We start from the raw sequence: 27,896 nt of genomic DNA, 5'->3' as shown, positions 1-27,896 counted from the left end.
CCTGTTTACCAGTACAAGTCTAACAACCCTTAGCTCTGGTATCGTATAGCTTTTACCCCACAGGCATTGTGTTCAGTTTTTTGTCTTATGCTCTACTCTCCGAACACTTTGACACCTGCTACCCAATAATTCACAAATGCACTGGTTCATACGTCACCTACAATTATTCACATTCTAAGATTCCAGGGCTGAGACAAGGCATTTTGGTGCCCTAGGCAAAAAGGGCAAATTGCACCCTCTTCCCCACCAAGCCATACAATCAATTCAAAATTATATGAAGAGATATTGATGAGTTATTTTGTCAATGGTTGTGAAGAAGGTAATGGGAACATCCCTGGTGGTCTACTGGGCACATTTATGATTGACTCCTTAGCCTCAGTTGCTGTCTGGTACTGAAATCACTGACCCACAACTGGGCTGGCATGGGGTGAGGATGCAGGAATCCTGCCTTACAGCCTGAAGTAGTCATGTGGCCACTAACACATATGTACAGTCAAAAACACTCACAACAAGCACACAAATATACAACACATACTGAGACTCACACACCATGCTTGCCTACTTTTGAGCGGTGACATCAAGATTAGAAGTGGTGCGATAAATTTCAAGTTCAACAAGTTTTATATATGACCATTTACATAAGCTACTTCCCCAAAAACTGCAGTATACTCTTCACCTCAAAATGTTATAATGTTCCTAGACCAGATCCTATAATAAACACAGCCCTCAGACAAGACGCCAGAATAATAATATACCCCCTAAACAAATACAAACCAGAAACCAAAATGAATACAGAATCAAAGACGAGGCTCCCTTAACCCTTTGGGGATCGACCAAGGGACGTATTTGTCCCATGTTTTTAATTGCCTGTATCATCTGATTAAGAACTTAAAATACATTTTTTGGGGGGTTTGAGTCAAAATATTAGTTCTTATCAACAAATGGATCTAGCTTTATTTATTGTTCAAATACATTCTTAAGGGGAAAAAAATATAATTATTTTTATATTGATGACGGTAATCTTATGGTACTCAAAGGATTAACCCCTTCACGCATTATGACGTACAGGTACGTCAATGCGTGACAGGGGATGTATGGAGCGGGCCTCTGCAGTGAGCCCGCTGCATACGCACGATCTGCCAGCTGTATGATACAGCCGGCATCCGGCCGCACTGACAGGAAGCGGCATTCGCGTCGCCCCTGCCATTTAACCCCTCAGGTGCCGCGATCAAGGCTGATCGCGGCACCTGTGAAGTGATGCGGCTCCATCTTCCTTCCGATCGGAGCCCCCGCAGTGAAATCGCGGAGCTCTGATCGGTTGCCATGGCAGGATGTATTGTAATACATTGCAGAGGGGATTAGACCCCAGAAGTTGAAGTCCCAGAGTCGGATAACAATTTTATAAAAGTAAAAAAAATAAGTGTTTTTCATAATATATATTTTTTAAAGTTTCAAGTAAAAAATAAATAAATAAAAAATTCCAAAATAAAACACATAAAATTTGTGAAAAAATAAGAGAAACAGACACATTGGGTATTGCCACGTCCGTAACAACTGGCTCTATAAAAATATCACATGATCCACCCCCTCACCTGAACTCCATAGAAAAAATAAAATAAAAACTGTTCTAAAACAATTATTTTTTGTCACCTTACATCACAAAAAGTGCAACACCAAGCGATTAAAAAGGCATGTGCACCCCAAAATAGTATCAATCAAACCGTCACTTCATCCCGCAAAAAATGAGCCCCTATATAAAAGAATCTGGCAATAAATAATAAAACTATGGCTCTAAGAATATGGAGACAATAAAACACAATTTTTTTTGTTTCAAAAATGCTTTTATTGTGTTAAAAGTAAAATAAATAAAAAAGTTGACATATTAGGTATTGTCGTGTCCGTAACAAACAAGGCCATTTAAATATAACATGACCTAACTCCTCAGGTGAACACCATAAGAAAAAAAATAAAAACGGTGTCAAAAAAGCAATTTTTTTTAACCTTACATCACAAAAAGTGTAATACCAAGCGCTGAAAAAGTCCTACACACCCTAAAACCCTAAAATAGTATCCATTAAACCGTCATCTAATCCCGCAAAAAATTTGATCCTACCTAAGACAATTGCCCAAAAAAAAATGCCCAAAAAAAAAAAATGGCTCTCAGAATATGGAGACACTAAACATGATTTTTTTTGTTTCAAAAATGCTTTTATTGTGTAAAACTTAAATAAATAAAAAATATATATACATATTAGGTATCGCCGCGTCCGTAACAACTTTCTGTATAAAAATATTACATGACCTAACCCCTCAGATGAACACAGCAAAAAATAAGATAAAAACGGTGTCAAAAAAGCAATTTTTTGTCATCTTGCATCACAAAAAGTGTCATACCAAGTGATTAAAAAGTCATACGCACCCCAAAATAGTACCAATCAAACCGTGATCTCAGCCTGCAAAAAAAAATGAGACCCAACCTAAGACAATCGCCCAAACAGTAAAAAAAAACTATGGCTATCAGAATATGGAGACACTAAAAAATATTTTTTTTCAAAAATGCTTTATTATGTAAAACTGAAACAAACAACCCAAAAAGTAGTCATATTTGGTATTGTCGCATCCGAAACAACCTGCTCTATAAAAATAGCACATGATCTAACTTGGCAGATGAACACTCTAAAAAACAAAAAATAAAAATGGTGCCAAAACAGCTATTTTTTGTTACCTTACCTCACAAAAAGTGTAATATAGAGCAACATAAAATCATATGTACCCTAAAATAGTACCAACAAAACTGCCACCTTATCCTGTAGTTTCCAAAATGGGGTTACTTTTTTGGAGTTTCTACTCTAGGGGTGCATCAGTGGGTTTTCAAATGTGACATGGCAACTGCTGCCCAGGGACATGCACACATAGGGCTCAAAGGGGGCTTAAGCCCCTGCCCCTATAATGCCCTTTTTTATATGTTGTCCCATACCCAGGGCCGTCCAGGGTTGTCCCAAGCCGCGGGGGAGGGGGTTGTCCGCCCCAGGTGTCAAGCTGTCAGCTACAGGGGGGTCCTGCCTGAGTGCCGGTAAGGTATAGTATTCTGACAGAACACCGGCACTCCGGAGCGAACTGTGACAGAGTGAGAGCTGTGGGAGAAAGGACCTTACATGAGATCATCACCATGTGACCAGTAACATAGCAATATTACTGGTCACATGGCTATGAGGTAATCAAAGGTCCTTTCTTTCTTCCAGGACTCAGTGTTGCTGCAGCCTGCAGGAGAAGGGTAGGTCACGTGGGTCGGCAGTGCTCTGCTATCAAAGGCACTGGCCGACTGTCTGCAGAGTAGGAAGATCGGGGATGGCTGCTCAGCAGCGTCTGTAGAGGGGAGAGAGTCTGTCAGCACTGGAGAGGTGGATGTGACTACTGGGGAGGGTCTGAGGATTGTATGCTGGGGAGGCTGTGTGGGATTATATACTGGGGGCTGCTGTGTGGGATTATATATTGGGGGGCTGCTGTGTGGGATTATATACTGGGGGGCTGCTGTATGAGATTATATACTGGGGGCTGCTGTATGAGATTATATACTGGGGGGCTGCTGTATGAGATTATATACTGGGGCTGCTAAATGAGATTATATATGGCAGGGGCTGCTGTGTGAGATTATATACTGGGGGCTGCTGTATGAGATTATATACTGGGGGCTGCTATATGAGATTATATCAGATTATATATGGTGGAGGCTGCTGTGTGAGATTATATACTGGGGGGCTGCTGTATGAGATTATATACTGGGATGGCTGCTGTACGAGATTATATACTGGGGGGCTGCTGTATGAGATTATATACTGGGGGCTGCTAAATGAGATTATATATGGCAGGGGGCTGCTGTGTGAGATCATATACTGGGGGGCTGCTGTATAAGATTATATACTGGGGGGCTGCTGTATAAGATTATATACTGGGGGGCTGCTATATGAGATTATATACTGGGGGCTGTTAAATTAGATTATATACTGGGGGCTGCTGTGTGAGATTATATACTGGGGGGCTGCTGTGTGAGATTATATACTAGGGGGGCTGCTGTATGAGATTATATACTGAGGGGCTGCTGTATGAGATTATATACTGAGGGGCTGCTGTATGAGATTAAATACTGGGGGCTGTTGTATGGGATTATATACTGGGGGTGCTGTATACTGTGGGGTGCTGTATACTGTGTGGTGGTATACTGCTCTACTGTATACTGTGGGGTGCTGTATATTGTGGGGTGCTGTATACAGGGTGCTATACTGCTCTACTGTATACAGTCGGGTGCTGTATACTGGGTGCTAAACTGCTCTACTGTATACTGTGGGGTGCTGTATACTGGGTGCAATACTGCTCTACTGTATATTGTGGGGTGCTGTATACTGGGTGCTATACTGCTCTACTGTATACTGTAAGGTGCTGTATACTGGGTGCTATACTGCTCTACTGTATATTTTGGGGCGCTGTATATTGTGGAGTGCTATACTGCTCTACTGTATACTGGGGAGTGCTATACTGTATGCTATAGGATGTTATACTGCATACTGTGGGGTGTTATACTATGTATTGCATACTGTGGGGTGATATATACTATAGGGTGCTATACTGCATACTGTGGGGTGCTAGAGGGCACTGTAACATTAGGGTGAGCCGAGCCCCGGTCTCCTTCCTGAACTGCAGAGCGGAGCCCACTTCCAGCCCTGAGCCCAGTTGCCCAGAGCAATGATCCTGAGCCTGCTGGAGTCTTCAGAACTGTAAGTATTTACAGTCATACACTGTAAGCTATATTATATATAGTGGTGGAGGGCGTGATTGCCTGCTAGGGTGTGGAAAGGCGGGATCCAGGAGGCCCAAGTAAATTCTCGCCCAGGGTCCAATCAATATTAAAGATGGCCTTGCCCAAGCCAACCTACTACAGGCGCACCGCGAGTCCGCACGCGACCCCCTCCTCCATCCCGCAGCGGCAGCGCAAATTATTCACCAAAACATTTTATTTACCAGTCTGGCCACTCACCAGTGCAGGGTCAGGGTGACAGGGTCCTTTAAGGCTAGCGCAGGGGCTGCCTAGGTAGTGGACATGCGTGACGCACGTCTGCTACATCACGTGACCCCCCCCAGTAGGATTAATGCAGGGGAGTAAGCGCCGGCCTGTGTGACTCCGTCTGCTGCTTAAGTTCCTTTAGTGCCTGTCTGTCCTCAGTACCTGCCCTGGCAATATATTGTATATGATTTAACCCCTTAAGAACCTGGCTCATTTTCACCTTAAGGATGTCACCACCAGACATCTGAGAAGCTCTGACAGACGTCCTTCAGAACCTCCTCCTTGAGGTTCCTTTTCTTTTGCTTTCATTTTCTCATCTCGTTAGCCTCTCTCAGCTGTCATGTAGTTGCACTGATTGCATCCCTTTAACCACTTCAGCCCCGCTAGCTGAAACCCCCTTCATGACCAGAGCACTTTTTACACTTCGGCACTACACACCTTTCACCGTTTATCGCTCGGTCATGCAACTTACCACCCAAATGAATTTTACCTCTTTTTCTTCTCACTAATAGAGCTTTCATTTGGTGGTATTTTATTGCTGCTGACATTTTTACTTTTTTTGTTATTAATCAAAATGTAACGATTTTTTTGCAAAAAAATGACATTTTTCACTTTCAGCTGTAAAATTTTGCAAAAAAAACGACATCCATATATAAATTTTTCGCCAAATTTATTGTTCTACATGTCTTTAATAAAAAAAAAAATGTTTGGGCAAAAAAAAATAATGGTTTGGGTAAAAGTTATAGCGTTTACACACTATGGTACAAAAATGTGAATTTCCGCTTTTTGAAACAGCTCTGATTTTCTGAGCACCTGTCATGATTCCTGAGGTTCTACAATGCCCAAACAGTAGAAAAACCCCACAAATGACCCCATTTCAGAAAGTAGACACCCTAAGGTATTCGCTGATGGGCATAGTGAGTTCATAGAACTTTTTATTTTTTGTCACAAGTTAGCGGAAAATGATGATGATTTTTATATATTTTTTTTTTCTTACAAAGTCTCATATTCCACTAACTTGCGACAAAAAATGGAAAATTCTAGGAACTCACCATGCCCCTCACAGAATACCTTGGGGTGTCTTCTTTCCAAAATGGGGTCACTTGTGGGGTAGTTATACTGCCCTGGCAATTTAGGGGCCCAAATGTGTGAGAAGAACTTTGCAATCAAAATGTGTAAAAAATGACCGGTGAAATCCGAAAGGTGCACTTTGGAATATGTGCCCCTTTGCCCACCTTGGCAGCAAAAAAGTGTCACACATCTGGTATCGCCGTACTCAGGAGAAGTTGGGGAATGTGTTTTGGGGTGTCATTTTACATATACCCATGCTGGGTGAGAGAAATATCTTGGCAAAAGACAACTTTTCCCATTTTTGTATACAAAGTTGGCATTTGACCAAGATATTTTTCTCACCCAGCATGGGTATATGTAAAATTACACCCCAAAACACATTCCCCAACTTCTCCTGAGTACGGCGATACCAGATGTGTCACGCTTTTTTGCTGCCAAGATGCGCAAAGGTGCCCAAATTCCTTTTAGGAGGGCATTTTTTGACATTTGGATCCCAGACTTCTTCTCACGCTTTAGGGCCCCTAAAAAGCCAGGGCACTATAAATACCCCACATGTGACCCCACTTTGGAAAGAAGACACCCCAAGGTATCCAATGAGGGGCCTGGCAAGTTCATAGAAAAAAATTTTTTTCGCATAAGTTAGCGGAAATTGATTTTTCTTTTTGTTTTTTCTCACAAAGTCTCACTTTCCGCTAACTTAGGACAAAAATTTAAATCTTTCATGGACTCAATATGCCCCTCAGCAAATACCTTGGGGTGTCTTCTTTCCAAAATGGGGTCAGTTGTGGGGTGTTTGTACTGCCCTGGCATTTGAGGGTCTCTGCAATCATTACATGTATGGCCAGCATTAGGAGTTTCTGCTATTCTCCTTATATTGAGCATACAGGTAATGAGATTTTTTTTTCCGTTCAGCCTCTGGGCTGAAAGAAAAAAATGAATCGCACAGATTTCTTCATTCGCATCGATCAATGTGGATGAAAAAATCTCTGCCCAAAAAAAAAATTTGAGGCGAAAGGCGTCTGCCAGGACATAGGAGCTCCGCCCTACATCCATACCCACTTAGCTCGTATGCCCTGGCAAACCAGATTTCTCCATTCACATCAATCGATGTGGATGAATAAATCATTGCCGGGCTTTTTTTTATTTTTTTATATATATACAAAGTGTTTGCCAAAGCATAGGAACGCCGCCTCCTCCTCAGCTCGTATGCGTTGGCAAACGTATCTGTTACTGCAGAGTAGAAATCTCGTCTTGCAGCGCCGCATACACTGACTTGCGTGTAATCTGACAGCAGCGCAATGCTTCTGTCAGAATGCACATCAGTGCCTGCAGCTAGTAGATCGGTTGGTCCACCTGGAAGGTAAAAAAAAAAAAAAGAAAAAACCAGGCCGCAACACAATAATTTTATTAACTTTGCAACAGAACATATAAACTTTAACTTTTTTAACTGAACATTAACCTTTTTGCTTACTGGTGTTTTTTTTTTTTTGTTTTGTTTTTTTACCTTTATAGAACAAACCTCTCTTTCCCTATGGGTCAATGTGCAAAGCGCAAATCGCCCAAAGATGTGGCGAAGTGCGTTATGCACTTTGTCCCATGTGAAAGGAGACGTTTGCAGCAGCTGTGTGAGTGAATGGGCCCTAATAGCCCTGTGTGTCTGTCCTGGTGAGATGATCCCTATGCTAATAGTTTACCTGTGAGTGGTACTTCCGGAAACACTCTCCAAAGCATAGGGCAGGGTGGTCAGGACAGTCAGGACAGAAATAGCGGGTGTCACGCCTTATTCCACTCCTGCTACAGACACGACATCTTTTTCGGGGTGACGGTTGGGTTGAGGTACCAGGAACGACATTGGGGAAATGTCGCTCGTGTAGACGGCTAACTACACTGGTGGATGGTGCCACGGAACCTCCTGGGTACAGGAGGTTCTCGAAGATCTCTTCCTGAAATTTGAGGAAGGATCCAGTTCTCCCAGCCTTACTGTAGAGAACAAAACTATTATACAGAGCCAATTTAATTAAATATACAGACACCTTCTTATACCAGCGTCTGGTTCTGCGGGAAACTAAATACGGAGACAACATCTGGTCATTGAAGTCCACCCCTCCCATGTGAAGGTTATAGTCGTGGACTGAGAGGGGCTTTTCAATGACACGGGTTGCTCGCTCAATTTGTATTGTCGTGTCTGCGTGAATGGAGGAGAGCATGTAAACGTCACGCTTGTCTCTCCATTTCACCGCGAGCAGTTCTTCGTTACACAGTGCGGCCCTCTGCCCCCTTGCAAGACAGGTGGTAACGAGCCATTGGGGGAAGCCCGCGCGACTAGTTCGCGCGGTACCACAGGCGCCAATCCGTTCTAGAAACAAATGCCTAAAGAGGGCCACACTTGTGTAAAAATTGTCCACATAAAGATGGTACGCCTTGCCGAATAAGGGTGACACCAAGTCCCAAACTGTCTTCCCACTGCTCCCCAGGTAGTCAGGGCAACCGACCGGCTCCAGGGTCTGATCTTTTCCCTCATAGATCCGAAATTTGTGGGTATAGCCTGTGGCCCTTTCACAGAGCTTATACAATTTGACCCCATACCGAGCGCGCTTGCTTGGGATGTATTGTTTGAAGCCAAGGCGCCCGGTAAAATGTATCAGGGACTCGTCTACGCAGATCTTTTGCTCTGGGGTATACAAATCTGCAAATTTCAGGTTGAAATGGTCTATGAGGGGCTGAATTTTGTGGAGCCGGTCAAAAGCAGGGTGGCCTCTGGGACGGGAGGCGGTGTTGTCACTAAAGTGCAGGAAACGCAGGATGGCCTCAAAACGTGCCCTGGACATAGCAGCAGAGAACATGGGCATGTGATGAATCGGGTTCGTGGACCAATATGACCGCAATTCATGCTTTTTTGTCAGGCCCATGTTGAGGAGGAGGCCCAGAAAAGTTTTAATTTCGGAAACTTGGACTGGTTTCCACCGGAAAGGCTGGGCATAAAAGCTTCCCGGGTTAGCGGTGATAAATTGTGTGGCATACCTGTTTGTTTCGGCCACAACTATGTCTAAGAGCTCCGCAGTCAAGAACAGCTCAAAAAATCCCAGGGCCGAACCGATCTGAGCTGTCTCAACCCGAACTCCAGACTGGGCAGTGAAAGGGAAAACTACAGGTGCGGCTGAAGTTGGGGACTGCCAATCAGGGTTTGCCAGCACCTCAGGGATTCTAGGGGCTCTACGGGCACGTCTTTGCGGTGGCTGCGACGGGGTCACTACTGCACGTGCCACCGTACCAGCTTCAACTGCCCTTCTGGTGCTCGCTACTTTACCAGGTTGTACGGCAGTGCTGGTACTAGGTCCAGGGAGGGCTGGGCTGCTGGTGTATGCCTCACCACGTAATCCGACAGCACCAGCCCCACTCTGCTGCTCTTGAAACGGATCCTGCGCAACCTGCGGTCTAGCGACACGGGGCCGGGTACGCCTGGTGGTATCAGGGACCTCAGCCTCCTCGTCCGAACTTTGGGTCAGAGAGCCACTGCTTTCTACAGGTTCGTATTCTGACCCGCTGGATTCATCAGATGAGGGTTCCCACTCCTCATCCGACTGGGTCAGAAGCCTGTAGGCCTCTTCAGAGGAATACCCCCTGTTTGACATTTTGGGCAACTAAATTTAGGGGTATTCCCTGAGACTACCCAAGAAAAAAAAAGCAAGCCTGTCTTACAAAGGGGAGGCTAGCGAAGTACCGGAGGCCGCTGCGGTTGATAAAAAATATCAAAACTGATTTTTTTATCGCCGCAGTGCGTGTAAAGTGATTGTGCAGTGATCAAAAAAAAAATTTTTTTTGTCACTGCGGTGGGGCGGGCGTGGGTGAACGCACGTGTGGGCGACCGATCAGGCCTGATCGGGCAAACACTGCGTTTTGGGTGGAGGGTGAACTAAAGTGACACTAATACAATTATAGATCTGACCGTGATCAGTTTTGATCACTTCCAGATACTATAAAAGTACAAATGCTGATTAGCGATACGCTAATCAGCGAATAACGGACTGCGGTGCGGTGGGCTGGGCGCTAACTGATCGCTAACTACCTAACCAAGGGGCCTAAACTATACCTAAAACCTAACGGTCAATAACAGTGAAAAACCAGTGATCACTTTTTTCCTTTCACTAGTGATTGACAAAGGGGTGATCAAAGGGTTAATTGGGGTTCAGGGGGGTGATCTGGGGCTAAAGTGTGGTGTTTGGTGTACTCACTGTGTAGCCTGCTCCTCTGCTGGATCCAACCGACGAAAAGAACCAGCAGAGGAGCAGGCAGCCATATAACAGATTATAATTACAAATATGATCTGTTATCTGGCTCTGTGATTGGATTTTTTGAAAATCATCAGCTTGCCAGCCACGATCATTGGCTGGCAAGCTGATGATGAAATGGTCCTCTACGAAATGCCGGCCCGAACTGCGCATGCGCGGGCCGCATAGCGCGTCATCTCGCGTCTCGCGAGATGACGCGTATATGCGTCGTTGTGCGCAGCGCTGCCGCCTCCGGACCGCACATCTGGCTGAAGGTGTGGTGGTCTCTGCTCTTTATCCTGAATTGGAGGCAGAGGTTCAGGTAGCCCAGTCAGAGGCTCCTGATCTTTGTCCTCCTGGGAGGTTGTTTGTGCCTCTCGCTTTAGGACACAAGATTTTTAAGGAACACCACGATACTGTCCTTGCTGGGCACCCGGGGGCAAGAGCCACAGTGGATCTCATTGCTCGGAGATTCTGGTGGCCGGCGCTAAGGGTTTTGTGGCAGCCTGCGAGACCTGCGCTCGTGCCAAAGTCCCTCATTCACGGCCATCAGGTCCTCTCCTTCCGTTACCCATTCCTTCCCGTCCTTGGCCACATCTGTCCATGGACTTCATTACGGACCTGCCTTGTTCGTCAGGGAAGACTGTGATTCTGGTGGTGGACCGTTTTAGCAAAATGGTGCATTTCATTCCTTTTCCTGGCTTGCCCAATGCTAAGACGCTGGCGCAGGCATTTATTGATCACATTGTCAAATTGCATGGTATTCCTTCAGACATTCTGGAAGGCTTTCTGTTCTCGCTTGGGGGTTCGGTTGTCATTCTCTTCTGCTTTCCACCCGCAGTCGAATGGTCAGACAGAGTGCGTCAATCAGAATCTGGAGACATATCTGCGCTGTTTTGTGGCGGAGAATCAGGAGGATTGGTGTTCTTTTTTGTCCCTTGCTGAGTTTGCTTTAAATAACCGTCGTCAGGAGTCCTCTGATAAGTCACCATTTTTTGGTGCATATGGGTTTCATCCGCAGTTTGGGACATTCTCTGGAGAGGGGTCTTCTGGTTTACCTGATGAGGACAGATTCTCCTCGTCTTTGTCATCTATTTGGCAAAAGATTCAGGATAATCTAAAGAGCATGAGTGAGAGATATAAGCGTGTGGCGGATAAGAGACGTGTGCCTGGTCCGGACCTGAATGTTGGTGATCTGGTGTGGTTGTCTACTAAGAATATCAAATTGAAGGTTCCCTCCTGGAAGTTGGGTCCTAAGTTTATTGGGCCTTACAAAATCTTGTCCGTCATCAATCCTGTTGCCTACCGTCTTGATCTTCCTCAGACTTGGAAGATCCATAATGTTTTTCATAAGTCCTTATTAAAACCTTATGTCCAACCCATTGTACCCTCGTCTTTGCCTCCTCCTCCGATTGTGGTTGATGGTAATCTTGAATTTCAGGTCTCTAGGATTGTGGATTCTCGTGTTGTCCGCGGTTCTCTCCAGTACCTCGTTCATTGGGAGGGTTATGGTCCTGAGGAGAGGATGTGGGTCCCAGTGACGGACATTAAGGCCACTCGTCTCATCAGGGCTTTCCATAGGTCCCATCCTGAGAAGGTGGGCTCTGAGTGTCCGGAGTCCACTCGTAGAAGGAGGGGTTCTGTCACCACCAGACATCTGAGAAGCTCTGACAGACATCCTTCAGAACCTCCTCCTTGAGGTTCCTTTTGTTTTGCTTTCATTTTCTCATCTCGTTAGCCTCTCTCAGCTGTCATGTAGTTGCACTGATTGCATCCCTTTAAATCCCTTCCCATACTGCATCACTTTGCGGTTTATATTACTTCCTGGAGTGTGTGCATGCTGATGCTACTACTGAGTCTTCTACAGATAAGTTTTGTTCATTCATTTGTGTTTTCCTATTTGCTGGATCCCAGGTGACCCTGACTCCCTCCGTATCAAGTGTAGGGAGCCGGTGGTCGTGTCCCCTCACTATTTTTAGGGTGTTCAGGTGTTATACAGTCGAGGTATGAGGATATGCGATCATCTACCATTGAGATTTTTCGCATAGGCTGAGCAGTTAGGGAGAGAGCCAGGTCTGTTGCAGGGCTCTCCCTTTTGTTCCTTAGTTTTGGATCCAGTCAGTCGGATCTTCATTTTGTGTCTTCTAGTTTTCCATACACCTTCCGTGACAAAGCACCAGGCGTTTTTTTTTTTGCAAATCTGACCAGTGTCACTATATGTGTGAATAACTTTAAAACGCTTTTACTTATCCAGGCCATTCTGAGATAGTTTTTTCCCTCACATATTGTACTTCATGACACTGGTAAAATGGAGTAAAAAAAATAAAAATACCAAATTTACCAAAAAGTTTACATTTTTCTACTTCTATAATACATAGTAATACCTCCAAAAATAGTTATTAATTTACATTCCCCATATGTCTACTTTATGTTTGGATCATTTTGGGAATGCCATTTTATTTTTTGGGGACGTTACAAGGCTTAGTAGTTTAGAAGCAAATCCTAATTTTTTTTTTTTTTCAAAACCCACTTTTTAAGGACCAGTTCAAGTCTGAAGTCACTTTGTGAGGCTTACATAATAGAAACCACCCACAAATGACCCCATTCGAGAAACTACACCCCAAAAGGTATTCAAAACTGATTTTACAAACTTTAGGTGTTCCACAAGAGTTAATGGCAAATGGAGATAAAATTTCATAATTTAAATTTTTGGGCAAATTTTCCATTTTAAGCAAGGGTTAACAGCCAAACAAAACTCAATATTTATTTCCCTGACTCTGTAGTTTGCAGAAACACCCCATATGTGGTCGTAAACTGCTGTACGGGCACACGGCAGGGCACAGAAGGAAGGGAACGCCATATGGTTTTTGGAAGGCAGATTTTGCTGGACTGGTTTATTTACACCATGTCCCATTTGAAGCCCCCCTGATGCACCCCTACAGTAGAAACTCAAAAAAAGTGACCCCATTTTGGAAACTACGGGATAAGGTGGCAGTTTTGTTGGTACTATTTTAGGGTAGATATGATTTTTGGTTGCTCTATATTAGACTTTTTTTGAGGCAAGGTAATAAAAAATAGAAATTCTGAAATGTCATCTCCATTTGCCAATAACTCTTGTGGAACACCTAAAGGGTTAACAAAGTTTGTAAAATCAGTTTTGAATACCTTGAGGGGTGTAGTTTCTTAGATGGAGTAACTTTTTTGGAGCTTCTACTCTAGGGGTACATCAGGGGGGCTTCAAATGGGGCATGGTGTCAAAGAACCAGTCCAGCAAAATCTGCCTTACAAAAAACCTGCCCTTCCTTCTGTGCCCTGCCGTTTGGCCATACAGCAGTTTATGATCACATATGGGGTGTTTCTGTAAACTACAGAATCAGGGCAATAAATATTGAGTTTTGATTGTCTGTTAACCCTTGCTTCGTTACTGGAAAAAATGGATTAAAATGGAAAATCTGCCAAAAAAGTGAAATTCTGAAATTTCATCTACATTTTCCTTGAATTCTTGTGGAACACCTAAAGGGTTAAGCAAGTTTGTAAAATCAGTTTTAAATACCTTGGGGGTGTAGTTTCTAAAATGGGGACATTTATGGATGGTTTCTATTATGTAAGCCCCACAAAGTGACTTCAGACCTAAATTGGTCCTTAAAATTGGGTGTTGGAAATGTTCTTAAAAATGTTAAGATTTGCTTATAAACTTCTAAGCCTTCTAACGTCTCAAAAAAAGAAAATGTAATTTACAAAATGATCTAAACATGAAGTAGGCATATGGGAAATGTAAAGTAATAACTATTTTAGGAGGTATCACTATCTGTTTTACAAGCAGGGAAAAACAGCTGGGCGTTGGTGCCCAGCTCCTCCTCTGATCCTTTCAGCGCCGCCTGAATGTAAAGAAATACGCCTCCGGCTCTCCCTCAGTGCCCCCTCCTTCTTTTCAAAGATCCCGCACGTGCGCACAGGCCTGTGCCTGATGCGCCCGTGCGGACTTTTAGATTCAGCCTCATTGAGCGAAGTGCGAGCAGGATCTTTGAAAAGAAGGAGGGGGCACTGAGGGAGAGCCGGAGGCGTATTTCTTTACATTCAGGCGGCGCTGAAAGGATCAGAGGAGGAGCTGGGCACCAACGGCGGCGGCGGGCGGCAGCTTCAGACCTTGAGAAACGCCCTGGGCACCTTATCCACAAGATTGACAGGTTAGATAAAAGTTTTTTTTATCAAAACGAGACGGCGGATTTATCTTATAACAACACCTTTGTAATCACAAGGGCGCCATGGACAGAACAATAGTTTTAAAAGGGGGGGTTAGAAACTGGTGACAGAGTCCCTTTAAGTAAATAGACCACAGAGCAGATCCTCTGAAAAGACTAGATTCCGAAAAAGACCCTAGATTAGACCCCCTAAATCCAGACATGACTGCCTATAATAGAGACCCCTGACTATACAAAAGAAAACCCAAACCTTTAAACAAACACCCCCTATAATAAATACAAAGACATACCGTAAGTCTAAGAAACACCATACACAACCTTTAATTTCTAGACATTTAATATTATATTAGGACAAGAAAGCACTAAGATCATGCTGGTCATCAAGACCAAGTGGTCCCAGTGCCTGAGATAAAAAAAAACGTGCTGAAAAAAAGTGCTGAAAAATGTCACTAAAAACCTTTGTGGGGGAATATATGCGAAGATTTGTCATCAGTTTTGCTCGAGTCTGCATTGGCATATTACCATAGAAAACAACAACCAATGTTCAGCCCACTTAAAAAACTATGCTGTAAAATAAGTAACCCCAAAAAGTCAGAAATCCTTATATTTTCGTGACTTTTTGAAGCCAGAATTCTGGAGTACAGGGCATGACAAAATTCCCAAGTGTGAATGCGCCCTCAATCTACCTTTAACTAGCCCAAGCCAAGCTTGATTTACCTAATAACCCCAATCATGTTCCAGCAGATTAAAACCCTTTTAGGAACAAAAAATTTTTTTGTTTTATTCCTACCTTTTACAATGCCTTTTCAAAAGAGCAGTGATAGCGTTATCCGTGATATTACAGCCATTCATTGATAGACTTTGCAAGCTGAGTGAACAAAAATGTAAAGAAATCTTTATTCTTTGCATAGTAGTTATAATGATATTGTTATTTATAATATAAACATAATTAATAATATACAGTAAACAAATATAATAAAAGCTGCTAACAGTGGAAAGAATGCTAAGTAGGATTAAAGTCTGACTGCAGAAGTTCATTGTGAGGAACTGTCAGCGTGTGTGAGGTCCTGTTCTGACCTCCGCTCCTCTGTAATGATTTAGGCTACTTTCACATTAGCGTTTTTTGCGGATTCGTCATGGATCTGCAAAAACGCCTCAGTTACAATAATACAACCGCATGCATCTGTCATGAACAGATCCGGCTGTATTATGTCTTCTATAGCCAAGACGGATCCGCCATGAACACCATTGGAAGTCAATGCAGGACAGATCCGTTTTCTATTGTGTCAGAGTACACTGATCTGTCCCTATTGACTTACTTTGTGTGTCAGGACGGATCCGTCGTTTTTCTGTCCGCGATGGGGACGCAATCAAACAGAACGGAATGAATTCAGTTTCGTCCAGTTCAGTTTTGTCCCCATTGAATGATCCTATGACGGATCTCAATAGCAGAATTGAAAACGCAGATGTGAAAGTAGCCTTATAATGCCATGTGACCCTGAAAGTCAGGGATTCTACTAAACTGTATGCAACCCTAAAGAGAAGGAGGAGGAGACCCTCCTGGACATGTTCACCCAGGTTAAGGCGGGTGGGTCCATCGAGGATGTGGGGGTGGGCCCACAGCTCTTGAAGGACCAATGGTCCCAGCTGTGGGCCGCCCTTCACCCCTACCGGGAGTTGTTCAGCAACAAGCTCAGAAGGACAGAGTTGGCCGTCCATCACGTGGACACCGGGGATCACCCCCCAATCCGGCGTTCAGCATATCAGGTCTCCTTGGAGGTGCAGCAGCACATTCACCAGAAGATTGAGGAGCTGCTGAAGCTGGGGGTCATCCTGATGTCCAACAGCACCTGGGCCTTCCCGGGTCGAGTGAAGCTGGCGCATGCGCAATGACTTCTGTGAGGCTGATGCCGGGACACTGCGCGGGCGCTGACATGTGTATCCAGGGTGCATGCGCGGGATTATGGGCGCTGCACAAACATTATGTCGGCGAAGAAGAGTGAATAAGGCCCAAGCGCCGTGCCCACTGCTGCCCTGCTGTCTCCTGCAGGCATGGATACTGCATCCCTCACCATGCCATCCAATGTCCTAGTCACCAGTGTCCTCTGCAAGTTGCAGCCTGCATGCTTCTGCCTAGTCTTCCAGCCTTCCCTTAGGGAGATCACATCAGCCCTCTTAAAGATCCAGCACGCATGCTTCCAAATCCTTTCCCAGCCAAAGGCTGGAGGTCCCTGGCACCCTTTCCATTCAGAGAATGCCTGAGCTTTAGGTTCACTGGTGACTAGCAAAGGTGTTAGGAAGTTTAATGCTTCTGCGATTCTCCTGCAATTTACCTGTGTTATTCCTGCCTGGGTTTCTGTTTGTGCACCTGCCTTGTACCCATCCTGTCTGTGTGCTCCTGACCTCCAAGTTCAATTCAGTTCAGTCTGTGTTTCAGTTCAGTACCGAATCTGTCTGCCTGGTGAAGGCTACTGTCAAGTACCCAGGCTTGACATGCGTCCTCCTGTACTCTACCTGTCTCCCATCCTGTGTCTACCCTTATCTACATTGTCTGTGTGGCTTTCCAGATTCAAAAACCTGTTCTGAGTCTTGGTTTCTGTTAAGAATGCTCCTGCAGCATCTCCAGCCTGATAACTTGGTGCTTGCCCCAAAGACTCTGATCGCCATGAGTCAGCTAACAACTACACTGGGACTATCCGAGAAGGTAGTGGTCTGGTTGCTTCCCTGCAGCTAAGTCCACATCCCTGTACAAGGGTTAACACCAGGGGAGCGCCAGAATAACATCCTTAGGGTTAGCACGAAATCAAACCAGTTAGTTGGCACAGTGGGTCCACACGCACTGTCCCATTACAAGCTTTATCATCTTAATAAGAGTTTAGCTTAAATAGAGGTCTATGAGTTGTCAGGAAACTAGAGATTTGGGGAATATCTTGGGGATACTTTTGTTTCAATATTCTCATCAAATGGATAGGATGTAGAGACTGATCTCTATGGATTTGTTGTGTTTGTTCTATAATTTGAAGTTATTTTGCAATACAGTAAATCCATCATCAATAAGACCTAATGAATGCCATATTACCAGATATTATCAAAGTGAAATTATATGACATTTAACTGTCAGGATGGAAACTAGACTACACTAGTATGCTAACGTTAGAGGGGTTGTCCTAGTTCTATACTCAGGCATCTATTAATCTATTAGTAAACTGCCTAAAATAGCAAATGCATTGATACTCTAATCTATTTTCTCCACTGCATGTTCGTGTGTTGCATTCTGGTCCGTGTAAACAGTTCACCCCTGCAGCCAATCACTGGCCTCAGCAGAGACATCCTGTGAACAGCTGAGGCTAGCGGTTGGCTGCAGCAGTGACTTCTGCACGGAACGTCACTGATGCAGCCAAGAAGATGATGTCAGCAGGGTGAGGATTGGAACGCAGTGCTCAAACAAACAGCAGAGAAAACAAACGAGTAGCCATTCGTTATTTTAGGCCATTTACAGGGGTTGCCCTTAAAATCTGCTGCTCATTCTTCTGCATTTCATCACATTATGGGAGTTTTAATGTATATAATACTGTATCACATGTTAGATATACTTTGTATAGATTTACTTACCATGTACAGGCTTGTACAAGTGATATAATGCCTTTATCTGTGGCCCCAGTCCAGCTTATGTCCACTGAAATTAATCGAGTGCAGTAATTACTAGCATAGGACAAAACTGAGTCTCCTTTAAATATCTCTCCACTGCAGTTTGTTATATTCAGCTTCTGTATGAAGAGAAAGTAATAATTAACAAAACTATTGTAATCGATAACATAATGTACTGCAAACAAATCTATGGTAATCAATAAGTACCAATCAGATAATAGCCTTTATATATATCTGTTAGATATAGAAGTCATTTTATGTTTAATGTTATCCTTAAAGCGGCTCTGACACCAGGATCAAACCCTATTAAACCATGCATACTGCCTGGTAGGACTCATCGTGTTGATTAAAACAATACCTTTCTTTTGTCTGTATGATAAACAGCTGAAGAGAAATCAGCGTTTTTATTCATATGCGAATGAGCAAGTTGGAGCACTAGGAGGCGGGGCTGAATCCATTGAGCACTGCTTTGTACCACCTCCTGTGCTCTGCACACTCCCCCCTCCCCTTGATTGACAGAGCTAGACATCAGCATCCTGAGGGCAGACCTGAGTCCTAGCATTTTCACCACACTGAGATCTGCTCAGAAAGCTAAAATACATATTACTGCTTTATTCACAGGCAGAATAGCTGTATATGATTATAAAGGCACCAGTAATATGTGTTACGCTACTTTCACACTCTCGTTTTGTGCGTATCCGTCATGGATAACGGATCCGTTTGTATTATCTTTAACATAGCCAAGATGGATCCGTCTTGAGCACCATGGAAAGTCAATACAGGACGGATCTGTTTTCTATTGTGTCAGTGAAAACGGATCCTTCCCCATTGACTTACATTGTGTGCCAGGACAGATCCGTTTGGCTCAGTTTCATCAGATGGACACCAAAACATTGCAAGCAGCGTTTTAGTGTCCGTCTCCAAAGCAGAATGGAGACTGAACTGATGCAAACTGATGCATTCTGAGTGGATTATTTTCCATTCAGAATGCATTAGAATGCAAACTGATCTGTTTTGGACCGCTTGTGAGAGCCCTGAACGGATCTCACAAACGGAAAGCCAAAACGCGAGTGTGAAAGGAGACTTAGTTGTATGTGTTGGCATAGCAAAAATCCACCTTCACTATGTGGAAAGGCTACAGCTTGGTAAAGGAGCTTTAAAAAATGAAAGGTGGAATCTGATTGGTTGCTATGGGCAACCAGTTTTGATAAATCTCCCCCAATGTGTTTGAGGTAGACCACGTAGACACAAGATTGGTGACGAGGATGTCAAGATGGACATTTTGAAAAAATGGTCCACTACAGCCCAGATTACAGTAAATCCAGAGGATGGAGACAGGTCAGGTAATAAAGTTCATCATGATAAGTTGCCATGGAGCATTTTAAAAAGCAAACGGAGCAGGCCGGCCGGCTTCTGACCTAATCTGTTCACATGTGGCATAGGAGGCAACATCGTCACAGATATTTTGGAAAAGTGTATGTAGGTCATCAATAGAGTCTGGAAAAAAATTCCATGTCTTGCAGAGATCTGAGTGGAAAGCCAGTTTGTCTTATGTCTCCAGGCAAGGATCTGCCAACCCTTGGCCAGAGGAACAAATATTCTTACTCCAGCTGCAGTGTTGAGTGGACATGCCAAACACTACTCTAGTGGCCGTTCTCACCAGGAAGGAGCAGAGATATGCTGATATTGACTGCAGGAGAAACAGAGTCAAGGGAAAGGTGAGCCTTCCGACAGCCATGAATGCCAGGAGCCATTGCCAGATGCCAGTGGAGACAGACTGCTAGTATTACAATCACATACTTATTCATCTATTCTAGTGATGCCTAACCTACAGCCCGCGGCCCGCGCAGTGACCGGAGGCGGAGCTTGCGCTAAGTTGAAGAAGAAGGGACATGCCTGGGCCGCTGCAGTGGCGCAGTACAATTATTTTCTGCAGCAACTGTAGACCCCATCTACCCACACCCGTTGTATAGACCTCATCTGGACTCTCAGCCAGGCATCAGAGCACGTCGGAGAAGGGGAGGACGTGTCAGAAGGGAGCCGGAGTTCTATGGAGGATGTGACTGGCAAGGTGTGGTAGTGGCGGGAAGTGTCTTTTAGGCCTCATGCACACGGCCGTTGTTTTGGTCCGCATCCGAGCCGCAGTTTTGGCGGTTCGGATGCGGACCCATTCACTTTAATGGGGCCGCAAAAGATACGGAGAGCACTCCGTGTGCTGTCCGCATCCGTTGCTCCGTTTCGTGGCCCCACAAAAAAAATATAACATATCCTATTCTTGTCTGCGCTTTGCGGACAAGAATAGGCAGTTATATTAAAGGCTGTCCTTGCAGTTCCGCGAATTGCGGAACGTGCACGGACGCCATCCCTGTTTTGCGGATCCGCGATTTTTCGGACCTCAAAACACACCATGGTTGTGTGCATGTAGCCTTACTGTGGGCCATCTGGGTTGCTCCTCAGGAACGCTCCTCATCAACTTAGTAATATTAATGAGGGAGAGAGAACTCATAATACAGCACCCAAAGGCATTTGTGGAGAGTTTCCTGCATTCCACTCCTTAGTCTTGCTATGTGAAGATATGTGTCCCCTTCACAGTAATAATGCCCAGACTTGTGCCTCCTTCACAGTAAAAATGCTCACATGTCCCCCTTCACCGTAATAATGCTCACATGTTTCCCTTCAGAGTAATAATGCTCAGATGTGCCCCTTCACAGTAGTAATCCTCACATGTGCCCCCTACACAGAAAAAAATGCTCACATGTGCCTCTTCACAGTAATAATGCTCAGATGTGCCCCCTTTACAGTAATAAAGCTCACATGTGCCCCTTCACAGTAATAATGCTCACATGTGCCCCCTTTACAGTAATAAAGCTCACATGTGCCCCTTCACAGTAATAATGCTCAGATGTGCCCATTCACAGTAATAATGCTCACATGTGCCCCTTCACAGTAATAAAGCTCACATGTGCCCCTTCACAGTAATAATGCTCACATGTGCCCCCTTTACAGTAATAAAGCTCACATGTGCCCCTTCACAGTAATAATGCTCAGATGTGCCCATTCACAGTAATAATGCTCACATGTGCCCCCTTTAAAGTAATAAAGCTCACATGTGCCCCCTTTAAAGTAATAAAGCTCACATGTGCCCCTTCACAGTAATAATGAGTAAACAGTAATAATGCCAAGAATTGTGCCTCCTTCACAGTCTTAATGCCCAGATATGTGGGAAGTGATTGGACCTGAGGCTTTTTCTTTTACTAAGTCTGGTGCCCGTGTGGTCCATCTGGGTTGCTCCTCAGGAAGTGAATGGGTCCGCATCCGAGCCGCCAAAACTGTGGCTCGGATGCGGACCAAAACAACAGCCGTGTGCATGAGGCCTAATTCACATAAGTAGAGCCCATTGTTGTCTGAAGTGAATATTACCTCTCTGTCATGTAACCGCTGGACCTGGCCCGCAAAGTTATAGCATGTCTAGTGCGGCCCTCAGACCAAAAATGGTTGGGCACCACTGATCTATTCAATTCTGAATAGAACTACATGCGCTAGAAGAGCACGATCCCGGCATCACGTCCATCTAATTGTAGGGAGGAGGGGTAAGGGGCGGGCTTAGCGTTACTTGAAGCAAGGAGGCCGCTGCCCCCTAGACTTTAAGCCTGACTCGGAGACAGCGCCAACAGTCATTAAAACAGCGTTTTTAACACGTATGAAGAAACCCAAAGAGGAAAGAAACACATGATTAGCAACACACTGGGGGATTCTGTAAGGTACTGTGGTCGGTTTAATATGCGTTTTGCAGGTGACAGGTTCCCTTTAAGTAAAACTACTTCTTCTAAAACAAATGAGTGACCTAATGTTGGCAATTATGTGTAAAGGACAAAAAAAAATTTAACACTACTGAAATTTTACATTTGTGCTTTTATGTATTTGCTTTGTAAATGTGTTTGTATTCAGAATTAATTAGAAGAATAAGTACTGGGTACAGAAATGATAAAAGCTGCAAATATAATGCTATATATGGTAATTTCAAGACCAGAATGTTTTTTTATCAGTGTAGAAAAGCTGATATTCAGTAACTATAACAGTTTATGATAATGGCAACACTGGTCCACAGGAGTTACAGCAATGTCCACTGCGACTCAATGCTGATGTTTCTGTGGTCTGTTTGCTGTCCCAGTTTATAATTAGGTCAGTCCTCAATTTGTGGTAATAAAGGTTCATCGAGTTATGGGAAAAGTTTCGATATGTCATAGAGACAATGTGCTATTTTGGAGTTCAGAGAATGGAGGTCTATGTCTAGAACTCCCAGTATACAGTATTTTGACCTTGCAGTTAAAAATATTATGAGAGGTTTTAATATTGAGTGGCATAAAGAACGGCATGAATTAGAGGTATGAACCCTTGGCTCTTCAAGTATGTCACACATACTATGGGCAGCACGGTGGCTCATACCGTTAGCACTGGTGCCTTGCAGTGCTGGGTTCAAGTCTTACCAAGGACAACATCTGCATGGAGTTTGTATGTTCTCCCCGTGTCTATGTTGGTTTCCTCCGGGTTCTCTGGTTTCTTCCCACACTCCAAAGTCATACTGATAGGGAGCTTAGATTGTGAGCCCCATTGGGGACAGCTTGATGCTAATGTCTGTAAAGTGCTGTGGAATATGTCAGTGCTATATAAGTGCCTAAAATAAATAAATAATGCATCAGAACATTAGAAAAAATCCAGCAGCAGGCTCAGGATGAAATCTAATTGCTTTATTTCTTCATTATAAAATCCATAGGCCGACCAGAGAGGCAAGGTCTACGCGTTTCGACTATACGTCTTAATCATGAGCACCATGATTAAGACTCCTTCACTGAACGAGCAGCCAACTGTCAGGAAGGACAGCTGTAACATTGTGTGGTGTAAACCCACCATGGTGCTCATGAGTAAGACGTTCTGTCGAAACTCATAGACCTCGCCTGTCTAGTCAGCCTATGGATTTTATAATGAAGAAATAAAGAAATTGGATTTTATCCTGAGCCTGCTGCTGGATTTTTTCTACTGTTCTGATTGATTCCTGGTCCGGGATCCGTGCACGGCAAAGGAGGACGGTGGGTGAGCTGAAATCCCTTTTTTTCAAATAAATAATATATTAACACAAAAAAAAATCTTACAGTAGCCGCAAATCCCTGTGCACGAAATTACAACCTGTGAGTATTTCCAATGGCAGATTAATACACAATAGTTAACTCATGTTAATCCTTAGATACATGCAATCCCTATCCTGGCATATTGAGGGATAGTTCCATCAGAATAATACAAACTGTATAACAGTTCAAGATAGAGTTCATCAGTGGAGAACCAGAAGACCCTGCCTACTGACTGCCCTGACTTGGTATCATGAGTCTAATAGCCAGGAGCTTCAGCCGTGCAGCTTATACAGGTGCATTGCTAGTGATATGTACTTATCTACTTGGTTTGTGTCTGCCTGTGCGATCAGCAGGAGACTGAGGGCAGGAGCTTCATCCTCGTCACTGGGCATGCGCCGAGCCCAGTGACGTCCGATGCTCGCTCTTCCCTCAGTCAGCAGGGAAGAGCGAGCATCGGACGTCACTGGGCTCGGCGCATGCCCAGTGACGAGGATGAAGCTCCTGCCCTCAGTCTCCTGCTGATCGCACAGGCGCAGCCCTCAGTGGGTACTGCGTCTGTGCGAGACTTCGTTCGGCCGTGAGGGAGGGGGAGGAGAGGGAGGAGAGGCTGTGGCAGGCTGGGGGCGGTTAGACAGTACAAGGAAGGCGGGCTGGGCACTGTAAGAGGGGCGGTCCTGGGCTCTCTAAGAGGAACAAAACGCCCCTCTGGGCACATTCAGGACTCATTTACATATCAATAAAAGTCGTTTTTTGCAGAAACTACTGGACGGATTACAAGATAAAAGAGCACAGCCTAATCAAGGTAAGCTGTGCTGCATGGCTGCTTTAAAATCGGATTTTGGGTTAGGGGAGGTGACAGAATCCCTTTAAGAGCCCCTTCTCCCCATAAGTGGTGCGAAGATTATCATCTGTATGAATTTGTTCTTCATTCTTAACATGTACATACTAGAGGTGAGCAAAGTTCTTGAAAATTTGATTCGGCTGCTTTGCAGAATAAAAAAAAAAATAGCTTCATAATGAATTATTTTGTACGAAGCGCATCTCTTTGTAAGTAGTGAGTGCAATGACAGGGAACAGCGACTGCAACGCTCCTCGTCATTGTACCCCTCAGATTAAGGTCTACAATAAATAAATAAAATCATACTCACCTCATCCATTTGATCGCAAAGAGCCCGTCGCCATCTTGATTGAAGATCCAGCGTGGAATCTTGCGCGGCCCGTGATGACATCATCACGTTGGCTGGCATGGTGATGTCGCACATCAACGAGCCCGAGATTTCTCTCGGGATCTTCAGGGTCTATTCATACTGACAGGAGTCAGGGCTAGGTTTAGGGCAGGCATCCTCAAACTGCGGCCCTCCAGCTGTTGTAAAACTACAACTCCCACAGTACCCTGCTGTAGGCTGATACCTGTAGACTGTTCAGGCATGCTGGGAGTTGTAGTTTTGCAACAGCTGGAGGGCCGCAGTTTGAGGATGCCTGGTTTAGAGTTTCCTAGGTGGTTACCGTTTCCCTTTCCCTAGCCTGTGATTCTGAAGGTTCTAGTCTAAATTTTCTTGTAGTCTCAGGACGTACTATCATATAAGGTGGCGGCCTCCTCCGACACTTTGGGTAGAGAGACACTTGAGCTGGGGGGAGCTAGCCCTGGACTGTGGAAAAAGGGGACATTTTGTTAACATATGTCCTTATGTTCAGCGTCAAGGTGAAAAAGAAAAAAAAAATGTTTAATCCTCATCTCACTCTTGGTGGTGTGGGTGGGGAATCTGAGAATTTACTTTTGTCATTTGCCGGTAGTACCCGATTTCTCCTGTCTGCCGAGGTGGCGCTAGATTCCAAAGCTGTGGGAATTGAAGTGTTTATTGACAGTGGGGCAGGGGTTAACCTAGTTGATGGTCAGTTTGTCCGTGTGCATAGTTTTTGACTACAAGTGCATTAGACAAAAAAAATTTGATATTTGCAATTGATTTCGCTCCACTCACACAGAAATGTTTGTTACAAATGGTGCAGGACATCTGTTTAAAAGTGGATGATTTTCATCAAGAATCCATTTCGTGTTTTGTGCTGGAGGCTCCGCCTGCTCCTCTGGTGTTAGTTTTACCATGGTTAAGCAAACATAATCCTACCGTCAATTGGCAAGCAGGACAGAGTCTTGATTGGACTGTTTATTGCATAGACAACTGTCCATAAAAAATTTGGCCTTTATGCCAAACACAGTTTTAATGCAATTACATGAATATTTTCCTGATCCCGTCTAAAGCTTTTGAAAGAAACACTTCAGTCAAAACTAATATCATGTTATGCTATTGCAGGGCTGGCGGAGGGGTTGCTTGACTAAGGGATTGATAGAACACCAGGAATCAAAGTGTAGCAGTTTTGCTTGGAGTTTTGGAGTTTTATAGAGGTTGTCAAGGATTTTGGTCGACAGGAATCCAAAACACTACACCCCCACCGATCATCTGTAGATCCCGCGCTAGACAGCAGTGGGCGAAGCTAGTAGCTGCAGCAATCCCATTGAAGTGGGCACAATAGATGGAGCTGTGTAGTTCCGGCTCCAACTTCTGGTTCTGGACCTAGAAAGTTCACAGCTGACTAGTGGGGGTGTGGGGTATTGGACCCCCACCAATCTGATATTGATGGCCTACCCTGAGGACAGGCCATCAATATTAAAATCTTGGACATCTCATTTATTTTGTATGCATTTATAAGTTTGGTCGCTTCGCAGTTCCTGGATTTGTACATCATTATGGAATAATAACCTTCCATACTGGGAGATACACTAATATGAATGCATTTAGTGAATATTACTGCTGTCATGTCTCAGCCTTGGTGTTATAGAAAATGAGCATGGATATCAGGACCTCATTCATGTCAGTATCCATGTGATATTAATGAGGTGGAAAAGGCCTTTTCCGTTTTTCTAAGGTAACATATGGCGAGGCTCTGTAACAGAAAAACTAAGGGCAAAGCAATTCTAGAAAAGGCAGCTGCAGGTAACAAGAGCTCAGGGCAGGTACTAAAGAGAACTCTCATCCACGGTGACGTCTTCTGCTCCTAGGCGCTAGCTACATAATCTCACACTCTGGCCTGCCAGGTATGGTTCCAGGATGTGGTTTCCTTTTGTAAACAAACACGTGAAAGCTCTTCAGACTTCACTGGATATGTCATGGGTGAGGCCACAATCAAGGAGTTGCGTCTGAAACATTCCCTGACAGTCTAGTTCTGCACACTGGTGACTGTCTGTTCTGCACTCAACATCCTAACTGCGGAGTAATGACAATAGGAGAAAACAAGCACAAGTGCCAAAGCCCCTTTTAGGTGAACTGAAGTGCCCTGTTCAACTGCACAACATTTTAAAAACATAGACTTTTTGAACAAGATAGATAAGGTATCTATAAAGAATACAGTTAAGGTATTTTTACCATCTGGACAATTATCAGGAATAAATGCTAGCAAAAATGCTCATTCCCAATAATTGGCCTTTGAAAAGTTGGCATCGTTCACATAATGAATGAGCAAACAAGCTAATTCACTAGGTGATCCTGTTGTTGTGCCGGCTCCAAAAATCATTGTTTCTGTCTAAACAGGGATCTGTTGCCAGGAGACAATGATTATCTACAATCAATAATTGTATCAATGATATACCCATAACTTCTACTATTACTGGTGATGAAGTAGACTTCCATTACAGTGCCTTGAAAAAGTACTCATGCTCCTTGAGCGTTACCACATTTTATTCACATTATACCCACAAGCTTAAAAGCTTATTGGAATTTATGTCATAGACCTGTGATGGCTAACCTCCGGCACTCCAGCTATGGTAAAACTACGACTCCCAAGACACTTTTTTGGCTGTTCTCAGAACTCCATAGAAATGAATGGAGCATGCAGGGAGTCGTAGTTTCACCACAGCTGGAGTGCCAGAGGTTACCCATCATTGTGATAGACCAACACAAAGTAGCAAGTATGTGTGAAGTGAAAATGAAATTATACATGGTTTTCAAAATGTTACAGTATATTGGCCACGTACTCTCCAATAGCTTATTATAGAACACCCCACATTATGTCTCTCTAAAGCTATGTTCACAAATCCATTTAGACATTCCAGTAGTCTGTTCCGGCAATGGAACATACTACCAGAATTATCGTATCCGCCATAGCCAGACATCGCCGGGTACCCTGCGGATCCCTATTGACTATGATAGAATCCTGCTGCTTGTGAAGGCACTCTAACAATCCATCTGTAATTGTGATCAATGAAATTTGTTATTTCAGTCCCTTTTGTGAAAAACAAATTCAAGTATTAATAAACATTTCTACCTATATATATTCCTTGTCTGGCTCTTGAATGGACCTTGTTACTGAGAAGACAATGTGTAATACACTTCATTGCACAAAATTAATGGCTCAGAATGCCATGTTTATTGCCTAGGCCCCAACATCCCCTAAGAGACCCCCACCACTAAGATCCTAGCAGAGGATAAAGCTTCTGAAATCTTGAAGACAGGGCGACAACAATGTAGTG

This window comes from Bufo gargarizans, chromosome 1, assembly GCF_014858855.1.
Source record: "Bufo gargarizans isolate SCDJY-AF-19 chromosome 1, ASM1485885v1, whole genome shotgun sequence".
NCBI classification, from domain to species: domain Eukaryota; kingdom Metazoa; phylum Chordata; class Amphibia; order Anura; family Bufonidae; genus Bufo; species Bufo gargarizans.
The sequence above is the reverse complement of the archived record's forward strand: the minus strand, read 5'-3'. Positions refer to the sequence as shown.